This window comes from Heptranchias perlo, chromosome 19, assembly GCF_035084215.1.
Source record: "Heptranchias perlo isolate sHepPer1 chromosome 19, sHepPer1.hap1, whole genome shotgun sequence".
In the NCBI taxonomy this organism is placed as follows: domain Eukaryota; kingdom Metazoa; phylum Chordata; class Chondrichthyes; order Hexanchiformes; family Hexanchidae; genus Heptranchias; species Heptranchias perlo.
Window position 1 is genome coordinate 43,340,930 of NC_090343.1, and position 27,089 is coordinate 43,368,018.

Genomic DNA, 27,089 nt, shown 5'->3' on the forward strand with positions numbered 1-27,089 from the left:
ACTTCTATGATTCTATGATAATTCTCACCCAAGCACGGAAGGTTGGGCCTAACCACAGTGGGGCAAAGGGGAATGTCATTTTCTTTGACCCCCAACCAAACTTTTCCAGCAGGGTTTACATCCTCCTCTCCAGCCCCATTACAAATCCCAGAATTTTCTCTCGCATCTCTCTCGTTCTCCCTCCCCAACTCTTTATACGTGAGTGCAGCTCTGCAGAAAACTAATTATGTCTTTTATCAGGATTTATTCAGAATGGTAATTGCACATTTCAGCGGTGAAAGGCTTCTTCCGTGTGAGAAGCAGCAGAATCGTATTCCTTTCTCTTTGTTGTTAGGCACTGTTGCCCATCAGCAGAAATTTGTATTTCAGTTGGTTTGTTTCTCAAGGTTGCCTCGGGGCCACCAATTGCACTGGCACACTGAGCTGAGCACCAACCCATTGGCAACACACTCGCGTCAACATGAAAACATTCCACTCCATCAACATCCAGCTCGTGTTCGAAGCTCCGCTATATAGTCACAGTGTGGCTGCTATGTAGCCTGGCAGCGCCCATAGTACAACATTTGCCTTGATAGAACAAGAGAGGAGAAGCCAAGGATCACTGGTTCTTTGGTAAGAGCTGGATAAGTGATGATGTTTCCAAATCTTTTGTTTCTGAAGAGTACAGTGTTTGATTTCTTGCTGTGGCTGCCATGTTGAATCACGACTGATGACCCCAATCACTGACCTTGCCAGTAGGACGTTTGATCACAATTATGATTTTATACATGAAAGGATACATGGGGTGGCAAAAGAAACCTTTCGAAGTGGAGGACTAGGACTGGCACATTCATAAATGGAAGGGGCTTACGTTATTCTACTCAGAGCTCTCCAAACATTTTTATGGTGTTCTGTACAGTGTATAACAGACCCATAGAGCATCTACTAGGCAGATGGACGAACAGCAATCACTCCAAAGCTATTATCTACAATACTGTCCTCTTAAGATATATAAATTACAATCAGAGTTCTTTCATAGCCACTTGGAGTGAATCAGATAAGTTTGTCTCTCCTTCATTGCTGGATCCTGGCAAGCCAAGGGGTTATATCCTGCATCTGCTGATTCATGGGAACATCTAGATGTCAGACTGTGGCCAGGTTGAGAAGCATGTAAAAGTTATCGCTATCAGAATATAGCTCTGCCTGAGCAGCTGAGAAGCCAATTGTCACCAAAGCATCCTGTTTGTCCAGATTTTTTAAGTTGAATGATTTTTCTTGTTGAATTTTCTCAAACCAACTCAACCCTGTCTCAAAAAAGTACTCCCTCCATTACCTGCCTCACTCTCCAATTTGCTACCACTTCCTGTCTCACTCTCCCAATCTGCCTGCTCTACCAGTTATTCACTTTAAATAATCTGGATATAATTTGGAAATATATGAAACGATTTATGCAGTGCTACTTTATTAATTTAAGGAGAATATCGCTTATCAGGTATTTGTTTAAGTGAGCTTCGCTGTCATTAGGAGGCAAGGAAAGAAATGTTTTGTGTGGGTTAATTTTTTTTGTGGGAATGTATTTATGGTAGCTGCCTAGGTGGGTGTTACAAAATCAGGCTTTTTTTTACTCCTCACTGATCTGCAACAGTAGCTCTATCGGGTTTCAGGATTTTTTACCCATTTTTCCAAAGAATTTGGGTAAAAAATGTACTTTTAATACTGTATTTTTAAGAGCAATGTATATTTTCATGAGTTTTTTTAATTAAAATAGGGCACCCAGATGAAGGGTGGTTAGTATGTTCAGTGGGAGTTATTTTTCCCACAGTGACTAAACAATAAAATGATTTGTTAGCTTGTCATTGAAAAAACACCTCTGCTTCCATTGTGCTGGGAAACCCTACGATCTCAGTCGGCCTGTGAAGCAGGCGTTAAGAAGAGAGACAGTCACCAAAAAGGCAATTTGGTTTTTGGAAACATGACACTGCACAGGCAGAGAGGCAGCGTAAGACAGGAGACTGCAGGAAGAAGAGGAGGAGGCTCTGCCCTAGATTGTAAGCCAGAACAGTTGTTCTGTTTAGTAAGACAACCTGCCAAAGTAGGGTACTGTTGAGCATTCATTATTTTTATATCATTTTGCAAAGGTAAGATTTATCAATTGAACTAAGTGAATCTGGTCATATCTGTTGCTCTACATGCTCAACTGACTGTGAAATAAAGCCGCTTAACAATTCGAGCCAGGCATCATGCTATCCAGTGCTATCCAGTGTTAACTCAGTCCATATTCAGATCAATATGGACTGAGTTAACACTGGATAGCATGCAGAAGACACAGAGATTTGTTTCAGATCACAAGAGGGTTTCATTGATACACCACCAGGCCCTGCTACCATAAAGTAGAAAAAGGGCAGCATGAGTTAACTATTATAAAAGTAAGGCACTCAGGCTACTTACAGGAGCAAATGATGCCAATAAACCCAATAAGGTACCTATGGCAGATCCGGATTTGTAACAGATTCCCATTAATAACCTATATCCCCTACGATCCAGAGCTGTATCAGAGGATTAACAATACTTACAGTCATATACTGACTGGATTTAGCACAGTCTCATGCTCCCCTACCTAACTCTCTTTCAGATAACAGATAGTATACACGGCCACATTTACAGGCTAAAACAACTGATATATTTACAATTAAATAACAGAAAGCACAAAAATTCATATGATAAAACATGTAGTAGATTGATTACCCTTCATAATAATGTCTTTGAATGAAATATAAAGGTCTAGCAAACATTAAACAAAATTTTGTTTGTGAAAGGCAACTCCTGCTCGATTCTTCATTTACAATAACAATAAAAACTTGCATTTACATAGCGCCTTTAATGTAATAAAACATCCCAAGGTACTTCACAGGAACATTATCAAACAAAATTTGACACCAAGCCACATAAGGAGATATTAGGACAGATGACCAAAAGCTTGGTCAAAGAGGTAGTTTTTAAGGAGCATCTTAAAGGAGGAGAGAGAGGTAGAGAAGTAGAGAGGTTTAGGGAGGGAATTTCAGAGCTTAGAGCCTTGGCAGCTGAAGGCATGGCTGCCAGTGGTGGAGCGATTAAAATCAGGGACGCGCAAGAGGCCAGAATTGGAGGAGCACAGAGATTTCGGAGGGTTGTAGGGTTGGAGGAGGTTACAGAGATAGGGAGGGGCGAGACCATGGAGGGATTTGTAAACACGGATGAGAATTTTAGAATTGAGAAGTTGCTGGACCAGGAGCCAATGTAGGTCAGCGAGCGCAGGGTGATGGATGAACGGGACTTGGTGCGAGTTAGGATATGGGCAGCAGAGTTTTGGATGACCTCAAGTTTATGGAGGATGCAAAGTGGGATGCCAGCCAGGACAGCATTGTATTAGAATCTCATTTACCTGCATTAGAATCTGTTTCAGTGACCTTCCAGATGGCTCAAATAATATTTTCTGAAAGAACTCCTGCACTGTAACAAGCTTTTCACTTGTTAAGTATCAACACCAACCCTTCTGTCAACTTTATTCGAAGTATCATTTTGCAGACACAGTCTGAAATGCTACACACACATGCAATTGGCAACAGAGGAACCAATGCACTGAAGAATGATGCATAAACTGGGTAATGAGAAAGTTTTGCATGACTGCATCACGTACACAACCTACACAAATGAACAAGCCATTTCTTTCCCAAAGGTAATTCCATGTAGAAACAAACCCATTTGATATTTTGATCAACAGACAGATTCTGATCATGAATTAATAAGACAAGCAATTCACACTTTGTGACAAAGAGTAATAGAGTGAAATCAAATGGGATTTTTTTCCCCTGAAGATATGTTATGTAAAGTGGCGTTCATTTCTGAAACGTTCATTTAAAAATGGGGATTTTTCTATTAAGTCTTCATTGCTTTTCAAGATGCTCTGCCATTGGCATAATTTTCAAAGTATAAAAGGATTATGTCTCAGGTGGAGGCTTCATGGCTGATCGGCCCAGGATGAAACATGCAGATTGAGGAATCTGAAGGCATTTGCTGGTACTGGAGAGGTGTCATGGTCTATTACTGAGACTGGTAATCACTGAGTGACTGAACAAACCTACTTTCACAAGCACACTGTTGCTTGCTTTCCTTTGACATACAACTCATCCTAGCCTTAAGGACTAGAGAAAAATATTTGTCCCTATTGCACCCAGGGCACTTGAGCTGCCTTCAGTTTGCACTTGGGGCCCCAGAGGTCAGCCATTTTCTTCAGTCTGGGAACTGTACTGTGTTCATATAAAGAGTATTATGGATCATTCCTTGCCACTTTTCCTGAGTTTGCAATGCAGCAGCTCTCAATCCTCCTTCAATGCTGCTACCAGCCCTTTAGTTTCTATTTATGATAATTCAACCTTCTCGTAGGTAATGCTGGGATTCCAACGTTGTGGTAAAGCCTCCTGGTCTTCCGTCTGGGTCTAGTCATGGCTTTGTTATTGTGCAACGTAGCAGGTTAACTCCCTATGTTTAGACTTGGGGGGTTGGGGGGGGAGTGAAACTATAAGAAACTGTAAAATTGGGAATGTAATTGCAATATTATGTCTATTTTAGGGCATCTTACTTTGGGAAGAATGTCAAAGCCGTGCAGAAGAGATTCATCAAGATGATACCAGGGACAAGAGACACGACTTATAAAGGAAAAAAGAAATAACTTGCATTTACATAGTGCCTTTCATGACCTCAGGATGTCCCAAACCGTTTCACAGCAAATGAATACTTTTGAAGTTTAGTCACTTTGGTCACGAAGGAGAGACTTGAGACACTGGGCTCTTTTCATTAGAACAAGGATAAGAGAACTGATAGAGGTGTTCAAAATTAAGGTTTTGATAAAGTATATAGGGAAAAATAATTTCCACTGATTGGGGCAGGGGAGGGGGAGTTGAGCTGGAGGGAAGGGAGGATGAACGGAGTGACAGTGAGCCCCAGACTCTTCTCACTCACCTCCCTAGGGACTATTTGGAACAGGATTCACAGAGGTCGAGAAGCAGGCTATCTGCCGGTCTTAGGTCTAATGAGAACAGAAAAAGACAAAATGGGAGAATAATGGAAATACACAGCTGGCATCACATTTAGATTCTGAGGCGATGTTGCAATAAAGTAACAACAAATTCAGCAGAAGTAGTACGAGTTCCCACAGAGTTGGCTTTGCAAAAATTGAATGGTGGATCAAGTGTCTGGTTGCCTTAATTATTCACATCTGGAGTTCCTTGTTCAAATTGGAGGCAGACTAATGAATGGGGTTATTTTGTATGCTTTACAAGTTCTTTTCCATTTCATATTTCCCCTCATTCTGCTTGATTTTGTGTCTCTATGCTGTGCGCTATACCCCAGATTCAGAAGGCAGGCAGGTGCCTCTGTCAATGCTGCTTGGGAGATTCCCTAGATGATGATTCCTCCATTTGTCCCTCACTTCCTTGCACAGAAGGGTCTGGACGCCATTCTGTACCTCTCTGAGAGTGGGTGTCCCAGATGAAGAACTAAGCTTAAAAAAAAATCAAGGAGGCACAAAACCACATCTTATTATCCTGTAAACAATATCCGTCCTCAATGGTCCTATTAATAACAAGCTTTGGGGAACTGATAATGTGTAAATTATAACATAAGACATGCTACGTGAAAGCTAAGAATTTACTGTGAAGATCATGTCCGTGCAATGGCTTGGGAGAAAAAAAAGAGGTAAAACTCCCTCATAATTACTCTCTAGGGAAAGGGTGTTACGGTTTTCGATTGAGACTATAAGATAATTCCTAATGGCCCATTTAGTAGATGCAAAAGACAAAGAGAAAAATGTTTTGTAGCCATCAGTTGGTGGGGGAGTAGGAAATTATTTAAGCCTATTGTTCTGAGTATCAATAGGTCGAAAGCAGAAATATTTCTTGGTGGGGGGTGGGTGGGTAGGGGATGTCAGGAAGACACATCACTTAGTGATACATGGATTCTACAGTCACGATACAATTGTCTTCATAGAATGATTTCTAAGCACACTTGTGCACTGAATTGAATTGTTGCATGTATTTAAAGGACATTATACAAAGAGTGAGGGCACTGTGGCCAGTCACTGGGGGAACTGCCTTGATACAGTGTTATTGGCAAAACCCCTCTGAGGAAAAACCTTTGTTGGATTTTCAAATCTTGCTCTACTTTTCTCCAAAGTTTGCCCTGTCCATCTCTTTCCCTCTCCAAATAGCTGTAATGAGGAGAGTATAGAAAACGTTGGAATACGCAAAGCATCTCAAACAAGAAAGACAGAGTGAGAACCATCATTAGAATTCCAATTTCTCTTTCAGTTGCTGACAGTGGCGGAGCCAGTGCGGGGGGTGGGTCAGACAAGTACAGAGCCTTCCCCCTACTATCATTTTGAAATCAGTCAATGTGGCTTTGAAGGGCTGCCTCCATTTCGCTCCCAGGAACTTCCGTCACCAATCTTTTCCTTCAGGTTTGGTCTGCAAGTTTCTAAAGTTCCCGACTCGGCATTCAGATCAGCAAAGTCAGCATTCCCCAGCTCTCAGCTCGTTCCCATTCCTGTCAAGTCAGACAAATCAAGAGTTCGAATCCCCCCTCAATCCCCCCACCCCAGTCAGCCAAACCTAGGTCCGCCACTGGTTGCTGACCACCCTATGGGGGCGAAATTGGGCCATGCAGCGCCCATTTTGTAGGCGTTACGTGGACTCCTAAGCCCCAAAAATGGCGTCTGAGATGCGCGCGCACACTTGCGATGTGAAGTACGCAGGACGCCTTCATGGTAAATGGGTTTACGCACGCACCTAACGACCGCCGGCCGTGTGTAGTGTAGGGAGATTATGACCCGAGTCAGTGTGCAACGCTGATTTGAAGCAGCCGGCGGCATTTTGGAACTCCGCGCTCCAGCCAACGCACTGTCCTAACCTCGCACAGCTGAACAGGACTTAAATGGCTCAAAGGACCCCCCACCAGTGCTATTTAAAGGGGTCATGCAAGAGCTACAGGTCAGCTGCTGGATTAGTTATTCTGGCTGCTGGTACAATTGTGGGTGTTTGTGGAAGTTTCCTATAATTAGAGAAAGTTGTAATATTCTATAGAGAGTGGTCTGGCTGGTCTTGCAGTGCTGTTAGTGACAATTAAAATAGTGTGCTGATCAAAGTTGCTTCCAGATATGAGTGGCCTGCTAGGGCTTCCTCTGGGAATTGAAGATGACTGGGAGAATGAAGAGAGGCCACACAGAGCAGGACAAGCTGCCAGAAGGGGAGGGAGGAGGGAGAGGAGGAGGTGAAGGGCATTCAGTAGGACGCCATATCCAACGAGGGCCTTTAGGGACCAATTCTCTTACCTCAACTTCAGCGACGACCAGTGCATCTGATGGCTGTGATTCACTAAAGAGGTCGTGAGTGAAATTTGTCAACTGCTGCAGGCATAACTGCAGCCCCAGAGCAGGGCCAGGACAGCATCGCCTGTGGCTGTCAAGGTAACCATGGCGTTTAATTTTTATGGCTATGAATCCTTTCAGGCTGGTGCTGGAAATATAAGCAACATCTCGCAGTTTGCAGTGCACTGTACGCACTCCAAAACAGATTCATCACATTCCCTCTCGACAGAGACAAGCAGCATGAGCGAGCACAAGGGTTTGCTCACATTGCAGGCTTCCCCATGGTGCAGGGTGCCATTGACTGCATGCATGCGTGCCCCACATCTGAACTCACCCATATTCACGAACAGAAAGGGGTTCCACTCCCTCAATGTGCAGCTGGTGTGCGACCACACACAGCAACATCACACAGGTCAATGCCCGCTACCCTGGCAGCAGTCATGACTCCTTCATTCTGCGGCAGTCCAACATGCCTCCTATATTTCAACCAGCATGGCAAGTCAAGGGCTGGCTACTGGGCGACAACGGTTATCCCCTGATGAAGTGGCTCATGACTCCAGTCCGGACCGTACGCATACGTGCACAGCAGGCCTACAATGTGAGCCATTCTACCAAACGGAACACCATCGAGCACACCATAAGCATCCTAAAGTAACACTTCCGCTGCCTGGACCACTCTGGAGGAGCCCTACAGTACTCAGCTGAGCGGGTATCAAGATTTGTCGTTGTATGCTGCATGCTGCACAACCTGGCCGTTATCAGAGAACAGCTCCTGCCACTGACTATCAGGCAAGAACCTGAACAAGAGGTGGAGGAAGAGGAGGAGGAGGAGGAAGAAGTGCAGTAAGAGGGGGAGGAAGTGGAGAAAGAGGCAGGGAGGCAACAAGGTAGACAGGCCCTGTGTGCCAGGCTGTGCATAATCAGATGATCAATGAGCAGTACTAGTAGTAACCTCAATGACACCTCCCCATTCACCAACAGTCCCACACTCCTCACCTTTCCTCTCTCACATGACCATCAAATCGTCCTCCTCATGATTACATATTGCTTCCTCCCTCAGCTCATCGCAGAAATTAAAACCAACTCCAAATACAAATTCATAACCATATTTATAGATTTCCACATGAAATGATTCAAACAAAATGAGACTATTCACCCTTGTGCATTCCCTCAGTGCCTGTCGTTCGTGTGCCTTTACCTTTCCTAGTGCTCCTACGAGATGCATCGCTAGTGGCTGGAGCATGGGTGATGGGAGGCTGCTGACCTTCAATGGAGGAGAGTGCAGATGGTCTTGGAGGATGACCTCGAGCAGCTCTGGGCCAGGAGGGTCCGACTTCAGACTGCACCATCTCGGCCTGGGCTGCAGCAGTCTGGCCTGGCTGGCTGACAGGCAACAGCAAGGGCACTGGCTGAGTGGCAGGGGTGGGAGCAGGAATGCTGTCATCCTGAGAGAGGACAGCAGGTTCGTCTTCCATGTTGCCATTGCCACTGTCCTGGGTTGGCGCCTCAGCACTTCAGGAAGGATGCCAAGGCCTTCGAGAGGGTGCAGAAGAGATTTATTACAATGGTACCAGAGATGGGGGACTTCATTTATGAGGAGAGACTGGAGAAGCTGGAGTTGTTCTCCTTAGAACAGAGAAGGTTAAGGGGAGATTTGATAGAGGTGTTCAAAATCATGAAGAGTTTTGATAAGAGTAAATAAGGAGAAACTGTTTCCAGTGGCAGAAGGGTCGGTAACCAGAGGACACAGATTTATGGTAATTGGCAAAAGAACCAGAGGCGACATGAGGGGGAAAAAAATGTTCTGATCTGGAATGCGCTACCCGAAAGGGCGGTGGAAACAGATTCAATAATAACTTTCAAAAGGGAATTGGATGAATATTTGAAGGGGAAAAATTTGCAGGGCTATGGGGAAAAGAGTAGGGGAGTGGAACTAATTGGATAGCTCTTTCAAAGAGCCAGCATAGGCACGATGGGCCGAATGGCCTCCTTCTGTTCTGTATCATTCTGTGATTGATTGATTATGATTTTTTCGAACATTATTTAATGGTGGAAACCTTCGGACATATTCACCAAATTGCTCCACGTAGTTACCAAAGAAATACATCCCTGACTCATTTTGATACTGAGAAAAAACCTTCTAAACAGACTTATCTCACTTGCAGTGACCTGAGCTATAACCCTTCATCACATTGTCTCCTCTAAAATGCTTCTATCACACAACAACAATTTGCATTTATATAGCGCCTTTAACATAGAAAAATGTCCCAAGGCACTTCACAGGGACGGAATGAAAAAATATCTCCCTACGTCTCGTTTGAAGCCTCTTTCTGTATTCGATTTTAAAAAAACAGAAGTGCTACAAATGTGACATGCATTAATTGAATTGGACAATTAAGTGGCCAAAACAATGGATTTTCATGCAAGCTAAAAGTTCCAATCTTAAAGCAACAATTCCAACCACCAGCATGCCCCACATAATCATAAAATGCAATATTTTCATTTCTAATGTAAAACTTCACTTGTTTCTGGAATGTGCCAGGGAAATTCAAAACTCGAAAGGGTTTACACAGTGATTGTGTGAGCAAGTGTAACAGAAATTGGGTGCAATTAACAAAATAAGGTGAATACTTTGCCTTTTAACAATGCCGAGTGACTGAAGTTAGAGACAGGTTGAATGTTGTATAAAATTACTAAGAGGCTTTAAGAAGTCAAGCCAGCATACTTGGGTTTTTTTAACCTTATTTTTACCTCACAACTTCAAAGTCAGGATTAATAGAATTTTTAAAACAAGTTCAACAGACTACGAGTTTAATTCCTATTCTAAGTAAATATTTCCTGCCTTTTCATGGTAACTCTCGTCGAACAAGGCCAGGGACGAGAAACTCAGGCTGTGGGAAAGAAATACACACTTAGCAAGGAACAATGAATCCCATATTAACCCCAGTTTCAAAAGCAGGTGCAAACCAAGTGAAATCGGAATTTTTTTCTTGACAGAATCTAAATTCCTCTCAACAGAAATAAAGGATTAGATCTAGGGAAATATTTTTCCACCACAAACAGCATCGTTGCAATTCTGCAAACATACACACCATTGTGTTTTTTTTTGACAGGTTTCATAATTTGAGAGCAGCTAGTTGTTTCGAATGTTAAGTCAAAGTTATGCTGTGTGCTTGAGTCACCAAACCCCAGTTATGTCAAAGTCCATTTCGAACATTTAATTCAGTTGCTGTTAAACTGCTTCCAAGCAACCTAAAAGGCTGTTGCCATTTTGCTAGACATGCCTGGGATATTGCATTCACCTCCTAAATAGAGCCAAAGGCAAGCAAGGTTCTAACTTCAAGGAAATGAGAACCAGGGAAAATCATTAGAATCATAGAAAGGTTCCAGCACAGAAGGAGGCCATTCGGCCCATCGAGTCCGCGCCTCCACCACTCCCTCGGGCAGTGCATTCCAGATCCTAACCACTCACTGTGTAAAAAAGTTTTTCCTCATGTCACCTTTGCTTCTTTTGTCAATCACCTTAAATCTATGTCCTCTGGTTCTTGACCCTTCCGCCAATGGGAACAGTCTCTCTCTATGTATTCTGTCTAGACCCTTCATGATTTTGAATACCTCTATCAAATCTCCTTGCAACCATCTCTGTTCAAAGGAGAACAACCCCAGCTTCTCCAGTCTATCCACATAACTAAAGTCCCTCATCCCTGGAATCATTCTAGTAAATCTCCTCTGCACCCTTTCTAATGCCATCACATCTTTCCTAAAGTGTGGTGCCCAGAACTGGACACAATACTCCAGTTATGGTCAAACCAGTGTTTTATAAAGGTTCATCGTGACTTCCATGCTTTCGAACTCTAGAGCCGAGGATCCCATATGCTTTTTTAACTGCTTTCTCAACCTGCCCTGCCAGCTTCAACGATTTGTGCTTATATACCCCCAGATCTCTCTGTTCCTGTACTCCTTTTAGAATTGTCCCCTTTAGTTTATATTGCCTGTCCTCGTTTTTCCAACGAAATGTATCACTTTGCATTTTTCTGCGTTAAATTTCATCTGCCACATGTCCACCCATGCCAGCAGCCTGCCTATATCCTCTTGAAGTCTATCACTATCCTCCTCACTGTTTACTACCCTTCCAAGTTTTGTGTCATCTGCAAATTTTGAAATTGTGCCCTGTACACCCAAGTCCAAGTCATTAATATATATCAAGAAAAGCAGTGGTCCCAGCACCGACCCCTGGGGAACACCACTGTACACCTCCCCAGTCTGAAAAATAACCGTTCACCACTACTCTCTGTTACCTGTACCTTAGCCAATTCTGTATCCATGTTGCTACTGCTACAGATGGGGAAAAAAACACACACATAAGTAGGGTTCTGCCTCTATCTCCAGTTTCTCATTTCCTTGCTATATCTGAATTTTTGCAGCTCTTCCATACTGTACCAACCGAGCTCCTCCTCCACACCTCCATTTTACAATTAATCAGCTTTGATTGAAGTATAATTAAGCTTTTTGGATGAGTTTTACCAACCAACCAATAACAATAAAACTCTTGGCACTGTGTTGTACCTTACTGTCAATGCTGGTTCAATCCATACATGGTCACAGGTTCCTCCCATTGCACGGTATCAGTGAGCATGTTTGGCAGTTCGGATGAATCCAAAATTAACTTGGTTTCAGATGCGTTGCGTGTTTTATTGATACTCAAATTCCAAAATTTTCTATTTGATTTTCTCTATGTTTCAATATTGGGACATCCTGGGCCATAGCCAACACTCGCCCCTCAACCACCAGCACCAAAACAGATTAACAGATCGTTATCTCATTTGCCATTTGTGGGACCTTGCTGTGAACAAACTGGCCGCCATGTTTGCCTACAAAAAAAATACAGTGACTGCACTTCAAAAGTAATCCCTGTGCGGCAAAGCCCTTTAGATCATCCAGAGGATGTGAAAAGCACTACATATACACTGATACCTTTTATCTTAACCTGAAGCTCCATCCATTTGGTGGCATCTAAAGTCTAGATCAGCAAAACAAATCTGACAGAATTGGTTGAGTCCCACAGATTTTTTGACATTTCCGTGCTGAAACCCTGTATGTGTGATCACCTCTACTCACTTTGGACTCTTATGAACCTAATTCATGCCTGAAGACACAACACTACAATTGATAACTGTATTTATACCTTGGCTCTCTTGACCCAGTGGACATTACCCATTGTAAATGAGTTCAGTCAGCACAATTTGAATCCCATATATAGTATTCTGTTTTTGGGTTTTTACACTGGATGTACAACTTGGGTTCAGTGTCCCTCACCCCTCTTGCACGTGAACCCTGCACCCTGTGCAAACCAGAGCTCGTCTTTATCTACCTAAAATTTAGGTTATGGTCGTGAGGCAAGGCATTGAACAGAAATCCCTTGCAATTGAATAGATTATATGCCCCAATGTGAGCTCCTTGACTTTGATTGGCAGATAAATATAATGGGGTCGATTTTGGAATGAAGTAGCAGGGTGGGGGGGCTCCGAAAATCACGGAAATCCCAAGCGGGATTGGAACCCGGCTCCAACCTGCCGACTTCCGGGTTTCCCATTGACGTGTCTGGGTGCGCGTGCACCTCCCGAATGTGGAAGTCCCACCGGCAATTAAAGCCGGCGGGATGATAGTTAAGAGACTTATGTACATATTAAAGTACTTAATTTTGTCCAACTTAAGGCAAGGGTCTGATGTTGAAATATCCCTCAGCGTGTTTCCCGTGCTGTGGGAAACACTCCGTGTTCTACCAGACGTGTTTCAGCCAGCAGCCAGTTACATATTCAAATGCTTGTTTGACAGATGGGGAGAAAAGGTGAGTTACTGCTGCAGGGCACTCAGTTCTTTCAGACAAAGTTTTGGCTGCGAGATCTTTGTGCTTTCACTGAAAATTCTTACTTTCCACTTACAATTCTTCTGTTCACACATATTTAAATACTTTTCGGACCCTCTCAAACAATAACCATCACGATGGGGGCGCCATGGCTGCATTCACCAGTACATCCGAGGACGAGCAATATCATCAGCCTCCCCAGGTACGGCGTGCACGTCCGCCACGTGGAGCTCCACAACACGGTGCTGCACCACAGGCACCTGCACAAGAGCACAGAGGGCAACAACAGAGGGAGCGATGTCGCAGGAGGCACTACCCTCGCCACAGGGTCTATAGACCGAGGCTTAGCTTCCTGGACCTCTCTGGGGAGCAGTGCACACGGAGGCTCAGAGTGAGTTGCCAGGTAGTCGCAGAAATCTGCAGCCTCCTTCATGCCGAGCTGCTTCCAGGCCGAGCGACATCTCATTATACATGGATATCAAAGTCACCATTGCCCTCAACTTCTTCAACTCCGGATCATTCCAGGGTGCCACCGGGGACATCGCCGGGATCTCTCAGTCGTCTGCACATAAGTGCATAAGACAGGTCACCGACGGCTTGTTTCGCAGGGCCTCGCACTACGTCAACTTCCCCATGGACGACCTCAGCCAGACTGAAAGGGATTCCACGCTGTGGCTGTCTTCCCACGGGTGCAGGGTGTAATCGATGGACCCATAGAGCAATACGAGCACCTCCACACGAGCCAGGACTGTTCGTCAACAGAAAGAGGTATCACTCCATCAACACTCAGCTTGTTTGTGACCACCGCAAAAGATTCCTTCACGTGTGTGCCAGATTCCCTGGTAGCTGCCACAGTTCCTTCATCCTGAGGGAACCCAACATCCCGCCCCTCTTCCACACACCGAACACCCGTAAGGGCTGGCTCCTCGTGGACAAGGGATACCCCCTGCAGACGTGGCTCATGACACCTCTGAGGGACCCCATCACCGAGCAACAGCATCGATATAACGACAGCCACATCGTCACCAGGTCTATAATTGAGCATGCTATAGGGCTGTACAAGATGCGATTTAGGTGCCTTGATCATTCTGGAGGAGCGCTTCAATACGCACCAGACAGAGTGGGACGCATTATAGTCGTGTGTTGTGCCCTGTACAACAAGGCACAACAGAGAGGGGAGCCGCTTGAGGAGGCCCCATCCACATCTGCCACCTACATTGAGGTGGAGGAGGAGAATGAGGAGGAGGAGGAGGAACCCATGGCCAGAGCAGCAGCTCACCTGGCTGCACATAAGGCCAGGGAGTCACTGATATGTGAACGGTTCTCCTAACATCAGAAAGTGTGAAGAGTCCAGTTGTCACATCACCTGGAAAGAGCAACGCCAACCTCAGCACCCCCCACCCCTTCCTGCACAAAACAGTCCTGCAACTACACATACACCCACTGTAAAGTGATCCAATGGGAGGCATCATGTGTCGACGTTCACGGTGAACCTCATGAATGGGCCCTGTCACAAAAGCCAGTCAAGAATGGGCAAGACGTGGCAGCAGTGGTGAGAATCATAACATTTAATGTCACTTTGTCAAAGAGCAAATAAAATGAAAAATATGACACTGTCAAACATCCTCATGCAACCCCTTCGTGCTCACAAAACCTTTGCCTTTCTCTTACGACTGCAGCAGAGGTAGTGGCAGGTTGCTCATGTTCATGCCCTGACTGCTTAGATGCTTTGGGCCTACGCCCTTTGGGTTTTGGAGCCCGTGAGGGCCCCGCCAAAGACTGCTCCACCTGCACCTGTGCAGGGGCAGACTCGGCCATCTGGAGAGGGGGCATCATTGCAAGTATTGGTTGAGAGGGGAGCAACGGGTGAGACGTGGGGGCGCTTTGAGTGGCGTCCCCACTTCTATGTCCCCTTTCGCCATCATCGCTCTCCTGGACCAGGCCCACATCACTCCTTGCACCCTGCTGGACGACAGTTTGGAGGACATGTGTGATGTATTGGAAGGCCACTCCTAAAGTATCTGTCAGCCTGTTTAATGCGGCAGAATGTTGTTCACCGTGAGTCCGAACGGCCATTGTCAGGGCCTGAATTGACTCATTTGTGAGCAGCTCTTGAAGCTCCATGGAGGCTAGCCTTCCCTTCATCGCAGACATTCCCGCACTTACCTGCGACACTATCTCAGAGAATTGTTCACATCCCTGTGACAGTATCTCAGAGATTCCCTCCTGTACCTGTGCCACCATTCTACTCATGCAGGAGTTGGACTCCTCCATCCTCTGTGCTATTGTGGAGAGTGTGCATGGCATCTATCCCAGTACCTCGCAAATGTGCAGCTGTCCCTCGATCATTCTCCTTTTAAAGGATGGCCCCCAGGATTCAGCATCTGTGTCCAGCTGAGCAGAGCCTGGAGAGGATTTCTTCAATCGACGTGGACTCTCCACAGCTGCCCTTGCCACCTGTGTCTGCTCGTGCTCGCTTGTGTGTGGTGACTCACCAGGTGCCAACCCAACTAACTGAGGACGGGGACCCACCAAGGTGTGAGTATCTGCGCTGGTGGATGGCTCACTAAGATATGACGGTGCACCCTCAGAGGCTGGCAGGCCATCTGAGGAATCGCCCACTGCCGTCACTGCGGTCGCTGAAGGCCATCCCACCATCAAACTCACCATGGACTACTCCTCAGAATCGGTTTCTTTTTGGACACACAAATCTCCATCAAAGATGGGCACCTCAGCACCTCACTCTACCGCAAGCCCACGGACAACCTCACGATGCTCCACTTTTCCAGCTTCCACCCCAACCACGTCAAAGAGGCCATCCCCTATGGACAGGCCCTACGAATACACAGGATCTGCTCAGACGAGGAGGAACGCGATGGACACCTACAGATGCTGAATGACGCTCTCGTAAGAACGGGATATGACGCTCGACTTGTCGATCGACAGTTCCGACGGGCCACATCGAAGAATCGCATAGACCTCCTCAGAAGACAAACACGGGACGCAACCAACAGAGTGCCCTTCGTCGTCCAGTACTTCCCCGGAGCGGAGAAACTACGCCATGTTCTCCGCAGCCTTCAACATGTCATCGATGACGACGAACACCTCGCTAAGGCCATCCCCACGCCTCCACTGCTCGCCTTCAAACAGCCACCCAACCTCAAACAGACCATTGTTCGCAGCAAATTACCCAGCCTTCAGGAGAACAGCGTCCATGACACCACACAACCCTGCCACGGAAACCTCTGCAAGACATGCCAGATCATCGACACGGATACCACCATCACACGAGAGGACACCACCCACCAGGTACATGGCTCATGCTCCTGTGACTCGGCCAACGTTGTCTACCTCATACGTTGCAGGAAAGGATGCCCCGGAGCATGGTACATTGGCGAGACCATGCAGACACTGCGACAACGGATGAACGGACACCACGCAACAATCACCAGACAGGAGGGTTCCCTCCCAGTCGGGGAACACTTCAGCAGTCAAGGACATTCAGCCACCGATCTTCGGGTAAGCATTCTCCAAGGCAGCCTTCGAGACACACGACAACGCAAAATCGTCGAGCAGAAGTTGATAGCCAATTTCCGCACCCATGAGGACGGCCTCAACCGGGATCTTGGGTTCATGTCACGCTACACGTAACCCCACCAGCAAGGTGAAAAAAAAGTTATCTGTTTTTAATATTCTCTCTCTCTCTCTGGGTCTCTTTCTCTCTGTCTGTGTAATTTGACACAATGTGTATTCAGTGTACTGGGACCTACTGTTTTCCGTGGCTAACCTGTCTGAACACCAACGACACCTTTTGATTGGTGTGATGGTGTCCCAGCCTAATATAAGATATGCGATTTGAGCACCTTTCACTCATTCACCTGACGAAGGGGATAATCTCCGAAAGCTTGTGATTTTAAAATAAAATTGTTGGACTATAACCTGGTGTTGTAAGATTCCTTACATTTGTCCACCCCAGTCCATCACCAGCATCTCCACATCATGGCTGAAGGCCCTGTATGAGAACAGAAGGCAATATTAAGCATCATCACTGATGTGTCATGTTGCGATGAGCATACTGAGGTGTTGAAGATGGCGGGGCATGTTAACATCAATTCGTGTGTTGTGCGTGATGACTGTTAAAGTTGTGTCACCAGACGTTTGTGGGTTGCCAGTCTCGGCGTCCCCAGTGGACAGGCACTCGAGGGCGTGGCTCAGCTCCAGCGCCCCCTGCTCCACGTCTGTGAGGACCATTACTTTTTGTGGCCTCCCTCCAGTCCTTGCCCTCTTACGTGCATTTTGCACTCTCTTCTCCTAGAAGGGGACAAAGAACAGATGTGTGAGTGAGTGATGATGAAGTGGCCAACCGATGAATGCATTGGTTCGTGTGAGGCTGACCGTGAAATAGATGCATCAGAGGGTGAGTATGAGTCAGAGCCATCACATTGGATGAGGATTGGGTGAGTGGTAGTGGTGGGGTGACTAATGGGGAGGTGAGGAAGTGCTGAGGAAGTGCAGGTTAGTTGAGGATGAGCCTTAAGTGGGTGTGGGGAGTGATGTGATGGAGTGGTGTTGGCAGTGCAGAATGAGTTGGGGGTGGGGGCGGTGATGTGCAACACGGAATGTAGGAGAATCAGTAAGTGTGCTCACTTTGATTGAAGTGCTTCCTGCACTGGATCCAGGTGCGGGAGATGTTGCTGCTGCTGGTGACCTCCTCTGCCACCTCGAGCCAGGCCGCCTTAGTGGCACAGGCAGGCCACTTCCTCCCGTCCGAGAGGTAAAACACATCCAACCTCCTCCTCACCCCGTCCAGTAGCATCTGGAGTGAGGCAGCATTAAACCTTGGAGCAGTCTTTCCCTTGTGCTGCTTCGTTGTGGCCTATGGGTGTTTGCTCCAGGAGCAGCCATTGGAGGACTGCCCCTTTAAGTAGGGCTCCTCCAGTTGACAGCCTGTGATGCGGGTGTGCAGTCCACCCGCTGCGCAGCTTTCAGACGGCAAACCCAGAAACCACATTAAGTGGCTCCAATTGAATCGCGACCGCATGGGAAACGGACATTTTTTGTTGGTCGGGTTACCCACACCCCCATTCACCACTCCCCACTGCTATCCCGCCTCCATTCTAATATTGGGGCTAATGAGGCTATAATCATAATGAGACTCAGGCTATAAACCAACAGACTATTTAATATTAAGCAGGTAAATGAACAGTGTTCAGCACAAACAGATTTCCCCCCCCCACCCCAAATTTCCTCACGGTTACCAGGAAACCACCTATCAAGCTTTCCTCATTATTTGGCCGTACCATTATTATGATGCATGCAAATTCAGCTAATCCACCATATGGCTTTTGTGTTCTTAGCGACCCTGAGCATGAGGGATGCTTGTGTCTCTGACATCCAGCATTGTGAAAGGCCTAAGATGGGGATACAGAATTTAAAAGGGGCATTATCCTACTGCCATCGATTGCACTAAATGCTGAGACAAGGCGCCACAGCGACTTCCCACCCTCCCACCTGAGGCGGGTTCCCCAGGAGTTGTGTGAATGGTGCAAGTGCTCACCCAATATATGGAAATGCCCCTGATCCTCGGATCAGGGCCACATGCATGAGGCAGGTAGTGGCCCCCACTCCTCAATGTTCCCCCCACAAACCCCATCAACCCAACTCCCCCACTCCCTACCCAAACCTCCCACCCCCCCCAACTACCCCACCAAACCCCACCCCATCAACCACCTCCCCAACTCCCACCAGCCCATCACCCCCACCACACTGTGTGAGTCCCAACAGACATAGAGAGATGATAAACACATTTAAAATGTAGCTGGACAAATATATTTGGACCGAGGTTTTGATGGTCATAGGGAAAGGTATAGACTGAGATTATCTACGATTCCAAGGCGCACAATGGCTCCTGTCCTGTTGAGCAGGCTAGGGTGGGGGGATGTTGTCTGGAGGATAAGAGGGCAGACTTCAACAGTGGAGATGTGAAGAGGTAAAATAATACTCTGGACTTTTGCTTGATTACCTTTTGGGATTAGAGAGTTTTAATGTAGGATTTTCCTTTGGGAAATTAAATGGGTGGGTAGAAATGTGCATGGTCTGTGGAAGGAATGGGATAATGCATTAAATGTCTTACCTCACTCCCTGTTACTTTTGTTGAATTTTCTCCTCCAATTTCCTCCCAACCCCACCTCCTCTAAAAGTATTGACTCCGTCACTTCTGTATAGTTTCATGGGCACTGGTCACCCTCCATTACCTTACTCATGTGGCCATTATTCATGTGTACACCTTGACAGTGAGTGCTAGTGGAGGTCACCACAGCTGAACCCACCCCTATCCTACATTTGTGGGGATGGCTGTATAATGTTCAGGGAGCAGGAGCCCTGGACAATTTTCCATTCCCCAGCTCAGTATGGTGCAATTAACTGTAGCATCCCTCCTGCTATCCCCACTGAAACCAAATAACTCAGTCCATTCTGGATATCAAACCTGGGAATTTTCTGACCTGTATCGCTTAGAGGCAGAAATGTTACTTCTGAAACATAAGCTTGACGTCATCCTCTCTTATGATCTTTTTAAAAATTCATTCTTGGGAAGTGGGCGTCACTGGCAAGGCCAGCATTTATTGCCCATCCCAAGTTCCCCTGAGAAAGTGGTGGTGAGTTACATTGTTTAGGACATTTACTATTTTACTGATGGTTAATGAGAAGTTTTCTTTTTGGAAGACAAATATCACCATGATGATTAATATGTCTGAGATGAAGTGAGTACGGAATTACTTGGGGGAACATCCCTTTGTGGTAAACTTGCTGAGGTATATCGATGATTTATTAATGGCTTCTGATGCAAACAGCATGACAACCAATGGATGTAGTAAACAAATTGGAGTTCAGTTATGGTGAACTCAACATATGTTGAGATTCCTACAGTTGTCTTCAATACGATGTAGGGAGGGTTAAGTAGTTGCATGTTCCTGTATATTTGAACATCTTCAGAAGCTTGGCCAGTGGCTAAATTAAATATGGGGAACTCAGGTAGGGATATCATTTGCTGAGATTCCTTTCCACTTGGTTCTCTGTTAACATCACTCTGGTTTCATCTGCTCCAAACACCATGCAGGAGATTATTGGAAGATTGGAACACTGCAAGTTGGTCTGTAACTGTTGCAACTAAGCAGCCTGCATCTCCTGATTGTGGTGCATGAGATAAAGAGTGAGGCTCTATTGTTGACATACTGAGCTTCACAAACAACATCTGGAGTTAATACTGGAGAAAAAGGCTAAAAGGCACATTTTCTGAAATGCATTCTGAAGTTTGATTCTGCTGCAATGTCCACTGAAGTAGTACCTGAGTATTGCTCGGTTCAGTTGGTAGCACGCTTAGTACTGACTGTAGATTCTAGACCCTCTCTAGGACTTGAGCACATCATTTCAGCTACTACTATCCCCATACAGATGTCAGACAATGTATTTCCAATAATTTGTGCCCAATCAACACTGCACACAAGGAGCTACATTGCATTCCTGGAGTCCAGTGTTGTTAAGGTCGCAAAAGAGATTGGCAGTTAAATTTGAAATGGTCGCTTTGACTAAGGCAATGGATTGCAGAGGAAGACGGTCTTGGTTGCAAGACATAGGAGCAGGAGTAGGCCATTTAGCCCCATGAACCTGTTCTGCCATTCAATGATCTGTGACCTAACCCCATATAGCCCATATGACTTAATACCTTTGGCTAACAAAAATCTATCAATTTCAGATTTAAAATTAATAATTGAGCTAGCATGAACTGCCATTTGCAGAAGAGAGTTCTAACTTCTACCACCCTTTGCGTGTAGAAGTGTTTCCTAATTTCACTCCTGAAAGCCCTGGCTCTAATTTTTAGGCTATGTCCCTTAGTCCTAGACTCCCCAACCAGTGCAAATTATTTCTCTATCTACCCTATCAGTTCCCTCTACTATCTTAAAAACTTCAATCAAATCACCCTTAATCTTCTAAATTCCAGGGAATGCAACCCTAGTTTCTGTAATCTCTCCTTGCAATTTAACCTTTGGTGTCCAAGTACCATTCTAGTAAATCTACGCTGCACTCCCTCCAAGGCCAATATATCCTTTCTAAGGTGCGGTGCCCAGAACTGAACATAGTACTCCAGGTGTGGTCTAACCACGGCTTTGTATAGCTGTAGTGTAACTTCTACCCCTTCTTGTCCTCTAAATATAAAGGCCATCATTCCATTAGCCTTTTTGATTATTCTCTGTCCAAGACATTTTATGTACATGGACTTCTAAGTCTCTTTGGACCTCCACTGTTTCAAGCTTTTCACCATTCACTCTACTCTAACCTTTTTAGGTCCAAAGTGGATGACCTCATACTTGCTTACATTGAAATCCATTTGCCACAGTTTTGCCCATTCACTTAATCTATTAATATCTCTCTGTAATTTTATGCTTCCATCTACATTGCTTACAATGCTGCCTATCTTTGTTTAATTGGCAAACTTGGATATGTGGCTCTCTATTCCGTCATCTAAGTCATTAATAAATACAGTGAATAGTTGAAGCCCCATCACAGATCCCTGTGGAACACCGCTAGTCACATCCTGCCAATTTGAGTCCCTGCTCATTATCCCTACAATTTGTCTCCTGCCGCTCAGCCAATTTCCTAAATCAGGTCAATAATTTGCCCTCAATTCCATGAGCTTCAACTTTAGCTAACAGTCTCTTATGAGGGATTTTATCCAATACCTTCTGGACGTCCATATAAACAACATCCATAGACATTCCCCTGTCCACTACTTCAGTCACCTCTTCAAAAAATTCAATCAGGTTTGTCAGGCATGACCTACCCTTTACAAATCCATGCTGGCTCTCTCTGATCAGCTGAAAATTTTCAAGGTGTTCAGTCACTCTATCCTTAATTATAGACTCTAGTAATTTCCCCATAACAGGTGTTGGACTAACTGGTCTATAATTCCCTAATTTCCCTCTCTCACCTTTCTTAAATAGTGGTGTCACATGTGCAATTTTCCAAACTAAAGTTACGGTTCCTGAATCGAGGGAACTTTGGAAGATTATAGTTAGGGCATCTGCAATGTTCTCACCTATTTCCTTTAAACCCTGGGATGGAAACCATCTGGTCCTGGGGATTTGTCACTCTTTAGTGCCATTATTTTCTACATTACTGTTAATTTGCTTAAGTTAATTATGGTGAGTCCCCATCCCTGATCCAAATTAGTTTCCTTGGGGTGTCCGGCATGCTATCCTCTTCCTCTACTGTAAATGCTGATGCAAAGTAATTATTTAACATGTCCGCCATGTCCTTATTTTCATTTACAATATCACCATTATCAATTTTTAAGGGGCCCACATTGCTCTTGACCACCCTCTTTAATGTAATTGTAAAAAATTTTTGTGTTGATTTTGATATCCCTTGCAAGTTTTTTTTTCATACTCACTTTTTGTAGCTCTTACTATCTGTTTTGTCATCCTTTGTTGTTCTTTGTATTTCTCCCCATCACTGGGATCTGTGCTATTTTTTGCATTTTTTATGCTTTTTCTTTTAGTTTTATGTTGTCCTTTACCTCTTTTGTCATCCATGGCTGGGTTTTTGGCAAGTAGAGCTCTTGTACCTTAGGGATATAAACTGGTTCTGTATCACATTAAATACTTTTTTGAACACCTCCCACTGATATCTTCTGTCGTCCATTAACAGATTTGTCCAGTTTACTGTGGACAGTCTGTCTCATCCCATTGAAGTTGGCCTTACCTAAATTTAGAATCTTAGTAGCTGTTATGGGTTTATCCCTTTCAAACATAATTTGAACTTGATCATATTATGATCATTATTAGATAAATGTTCACGCACCGTTAGGCTGTTAACTAAATCTGGCTCATTACTCATTATTAAATCTAATATGGCCTGCCCCCTTGTTGGTTCTAGGACATATTGCTGCAGAAAGCTGTCCTGAACACACTCAAGAAATACGCTACCTTTCTGACATGGACTCGTCTGCTTATCCCAATCTATATGAAAGTTAAAATCCCCCATTAAATCCACTCTGCCTTTGCTACATGCTTGTCTAATCTCTGCATTTATACATTCTGCCACTTCACAGCTGCTACCAGGTGGCCTATACACAACTCCCACAACAGCCAATCATCATAGCCCCAGGATGTTGCTTTTCTGTTGCTGTCAACTGAGCTGTACCCGGTGTGATTATGCTGTCATGCTGGATAAATGAAAAGGTAATTATAGTACTGAATTATGTTTTCATGCTGTGGTGTATTTATGTCCCACTCTCTAATCCTACTTTGCTGATGACTACACTTGGTCTTGATTCTCCATGTGGAACACCACTGATATCAACTAGTCCAATTTTGAAACCTGAGTCATCTGGCAGAAAACCCTTTTCTCAGATGATTTCTACAAAAAGTTTGTTGTTCAATTTACAAATTACAGTTACAAAAATAAAGATAGTCAATTTAAAAATCCCTTTGGCTCTAAAACTTCTGACATTGTGAGGGAAGGTGCAATCCTGTCGGGCTGATCGACTGCAAACATGCAGAAAAACACATGTACACACTGACAATCTGCATCCTCCACCCACCACACACACACAGACATAATTTTTTTAGAGCTAAAAAGGAAGAATTGACTAAGGCATAGGCAAAAAAGAACAACCTTGGATTTATATAGCACGAGGAACATCCCAAAGAGCTTCACAGCCAATTAAGTACTTTTGAAGTGTAACGTAGGGAATTAATTGTAGGAAATTTCCCTACATTACTGTTGTAATGTAGGGAAAACGTAGCAGCCAATTTGGACATAGCAAGGTCCCACAAATAGCAATGAGATAAATGCCCAGATAACCTGATTTTAGTGGTGTTGGTTAAGGGATAAATGTTGGCTAGGTCATAGTCTTTTCTGGCCAAGAGATTCCCTAAGTTTGTATGCTTTATTCAGCAGCATCAACACCGTAATCTCGTTCGCAACAGCAATGACGGCATGAAAGAGTTGCCCAATTTCACTGCGCTGCTGAGAATTCATTGACAGCACCTACGTAGGCCCTTAAGCATTGGCGTAAAAAGCTGTCTTGTAGTCTTACCTTGGCAGCTTTCTTCAGGTCTGCCATCTTCCTGTATATTTTGATCCCGGTTCTTTGGGCTTCCATACAGCACCCTACTGTCAGCCATCTACTGCTAGGCTCTCACCAATCATATCTGTTAGAGGATGTCTGTTAGTTCAAAGATTACATCCCTCTTTTCCATCATCTCCTGAAGGATGAACTCCGCACAATGACGGAGCATGGTCAAGCAGTTCCCATTGTCCAGGAATTTTGCAGTTCAACCACACCACCCCCACTCCTTGTACTGCAGGTGAGAATGCAGCCCTTTAAATGGCTGCTGCAGCCCTTTAAATCAGCTTCAGCCATTAACCTTTTTGGAACACTCCATTGGCCAGCAGGCTGGGCGTGAAAGAGACTTGCATGGAATAGATGAATTATGCAAAACCAGAACATTGGGAGTAACCAGCTGTGTACGTATGGTCACACAAACGATGCACGGTGCATTATTTACCCTGATTTATGTGGCAACATAAACTTCCAGGCTTATAACTGAAAAATGCTCCTCAAGCTCTTATATAAGTCTGACTTTTCTGAAGACATTTCATGCATTCGTGTCCCATTTAAGTAAGAGAATCAATATCAACTTGTTTAGTGTGAAGGTGTAATTGAAACACCAAATAGAATCATTTTTTTGTCTTGGCATACGAAATTCTGTATTGGAGCCAATGTAAAGTACACAAGTAAAAATTATGACAATAAATAATTGAATTGTTACTCTTGCTATTTTAACTACTGGCAGGTAATATACAACTAAACAAACTATCCTTCAGTGTCCGATTCAGTTATAATGCCTGTAGAATTTATCAGTGAAAAGATATCTGCTGTAAGCCTTTACCCATATTATGTACCAGTCTGTCACTCCCAATGGATCAGGGACAATCTTTAAGGTGCTGTTTAAGTGTCAATTTATCTCAGTTGGTAACAGTTTCGCTGCTGAGTCAGGAGGTCATGGGTTCAAGCCCCACTCTTAGACTTGAGCACATAATCTAGGCTGACACTTCAGCGCAATATCAAGAGATTGTTTTACAGATGAGATGAATCGCTGTCTGTCTGTTCAGGTGGACATAAAAGAACCCATGGTGCTGTTTGAAGGTGAGTAAGGTGTTCTCCTTTGGCATCCTGGGCCACTATTCATTCCTCAATCAAAATCACCAGAAATAGATTAACTGATCATTGTACTCATTTGCTGTTTGAGGGGACTTGCAAGTTCTGTCCACAAAACAACAGTGACTCTATTTTGAGAGAGTAATTTACTGGCTATGAAACACTTTGAGACAGGCTGAGGATGTGAAAGGCGCTATATAAATGCAAGCTCTCTCTTTGATTTTGCGCTATCGCTGAAGCCTACCTTGGGAGCCACACTCCCCCTTTTACATTTGGACTGAGGAGCTGGTCTGTATAGAGAAGAGACTAATTGATAGAGATCCATTAGTGTTGTATCATGTGACTACCAAATGGTAGAAGGCAAACTCGATGGACCTTGATCTTTTTTGGTCTAACAATTCCTTTGTTCCTATAGTTGTACTGGCTTTTGCAAACACATGGGACTAACTTTTCATAACTATGACCAGCTCCCTTATCCTGATGAAAGGATTTTAAAGTGACATTTTTGTATGTTTACAATGTAATTTGTTCCGAGAATATGGGTTTGATGCAGGCGACAGAGGGAGATGTGTGTGTGTTTCAGTCAGCGTCCTGCAGTTTTAAAGCACCTTTAGTGACTGAAGAAGATCTTAAAGGTAAAATTACCAATTTTTATCAATGGATAAAATGGTTGAAGCACTGACAAGACGTATTGTGAGGTAGGGATGCACCCTACGAGGATAAAATTCAGACATTAAAACAGAAAATGCAAATCTAGAATGTTGAATTCAAAACAAAAAATGCTGGAAATACACAGCAGGTCTGTTGGCATGTGAAAGAGAGAGACAAGTTTTGGGTGGGATGCTCCACGAGAATTCAGAGTGTGCGTGTGTCTGTGTCTGTGTCTATGTATGATCTACAACTAGGCCTGTATCTGTGCACGCATGTGCGTAAATGTTTGTTCGTGTGACTGATTTCTTCAGCATGACTGAAATTAATTCTGCCCATGATCTGATGTATTGAATTTACCCAATGGAGGATGGACTATGAGAGATTATCAAGGTTACATTTTTACATGGTAAAGTCAGTAATTTTATGAACTCGTGCTCTAGCGTGGAGCATCACCTGCCAGGGCCACAAATCAGAGGCGATTTTACGAGCCCGTACAGCCAATGGAAAACCTTGTGGAGCCTATCAGAAATTGAGGCATCTGCTGCCTATAGTTTTCCAACTAATTTCTGATAGGTGCTGTGACTGTTGAGGCTTCTAAGATGCCACCGATTGGGAATTCGGACAATCTCCCCCTTCCCTGCTTATCTACAATTTCCCATTTATTATCTTATCTAAGGAAGACTTGTGTTATCAGGAAACACAGATCATTAGAGGTTAGTAAGGAGTGCTTTCCTGTGCATTTCAGTTTTTGTTTTCTCTGCTCTCCCATGTTATAGAGCTACTCAGCTGATACAGGGGATGAGAGAACACACAGTGTTGTTATAATGCCATCAAGTGTTTCAGACTTCAAGAAGCTTCAAGAAGCTCGACACCATCTAGGACAAAGTAGACCGGTTGATCCCCTCCCCGCAAGCACCACCTTAAACTTTAATTCCCTCCACTACCGGCACATCTTGGCTGCAGTGTGTACC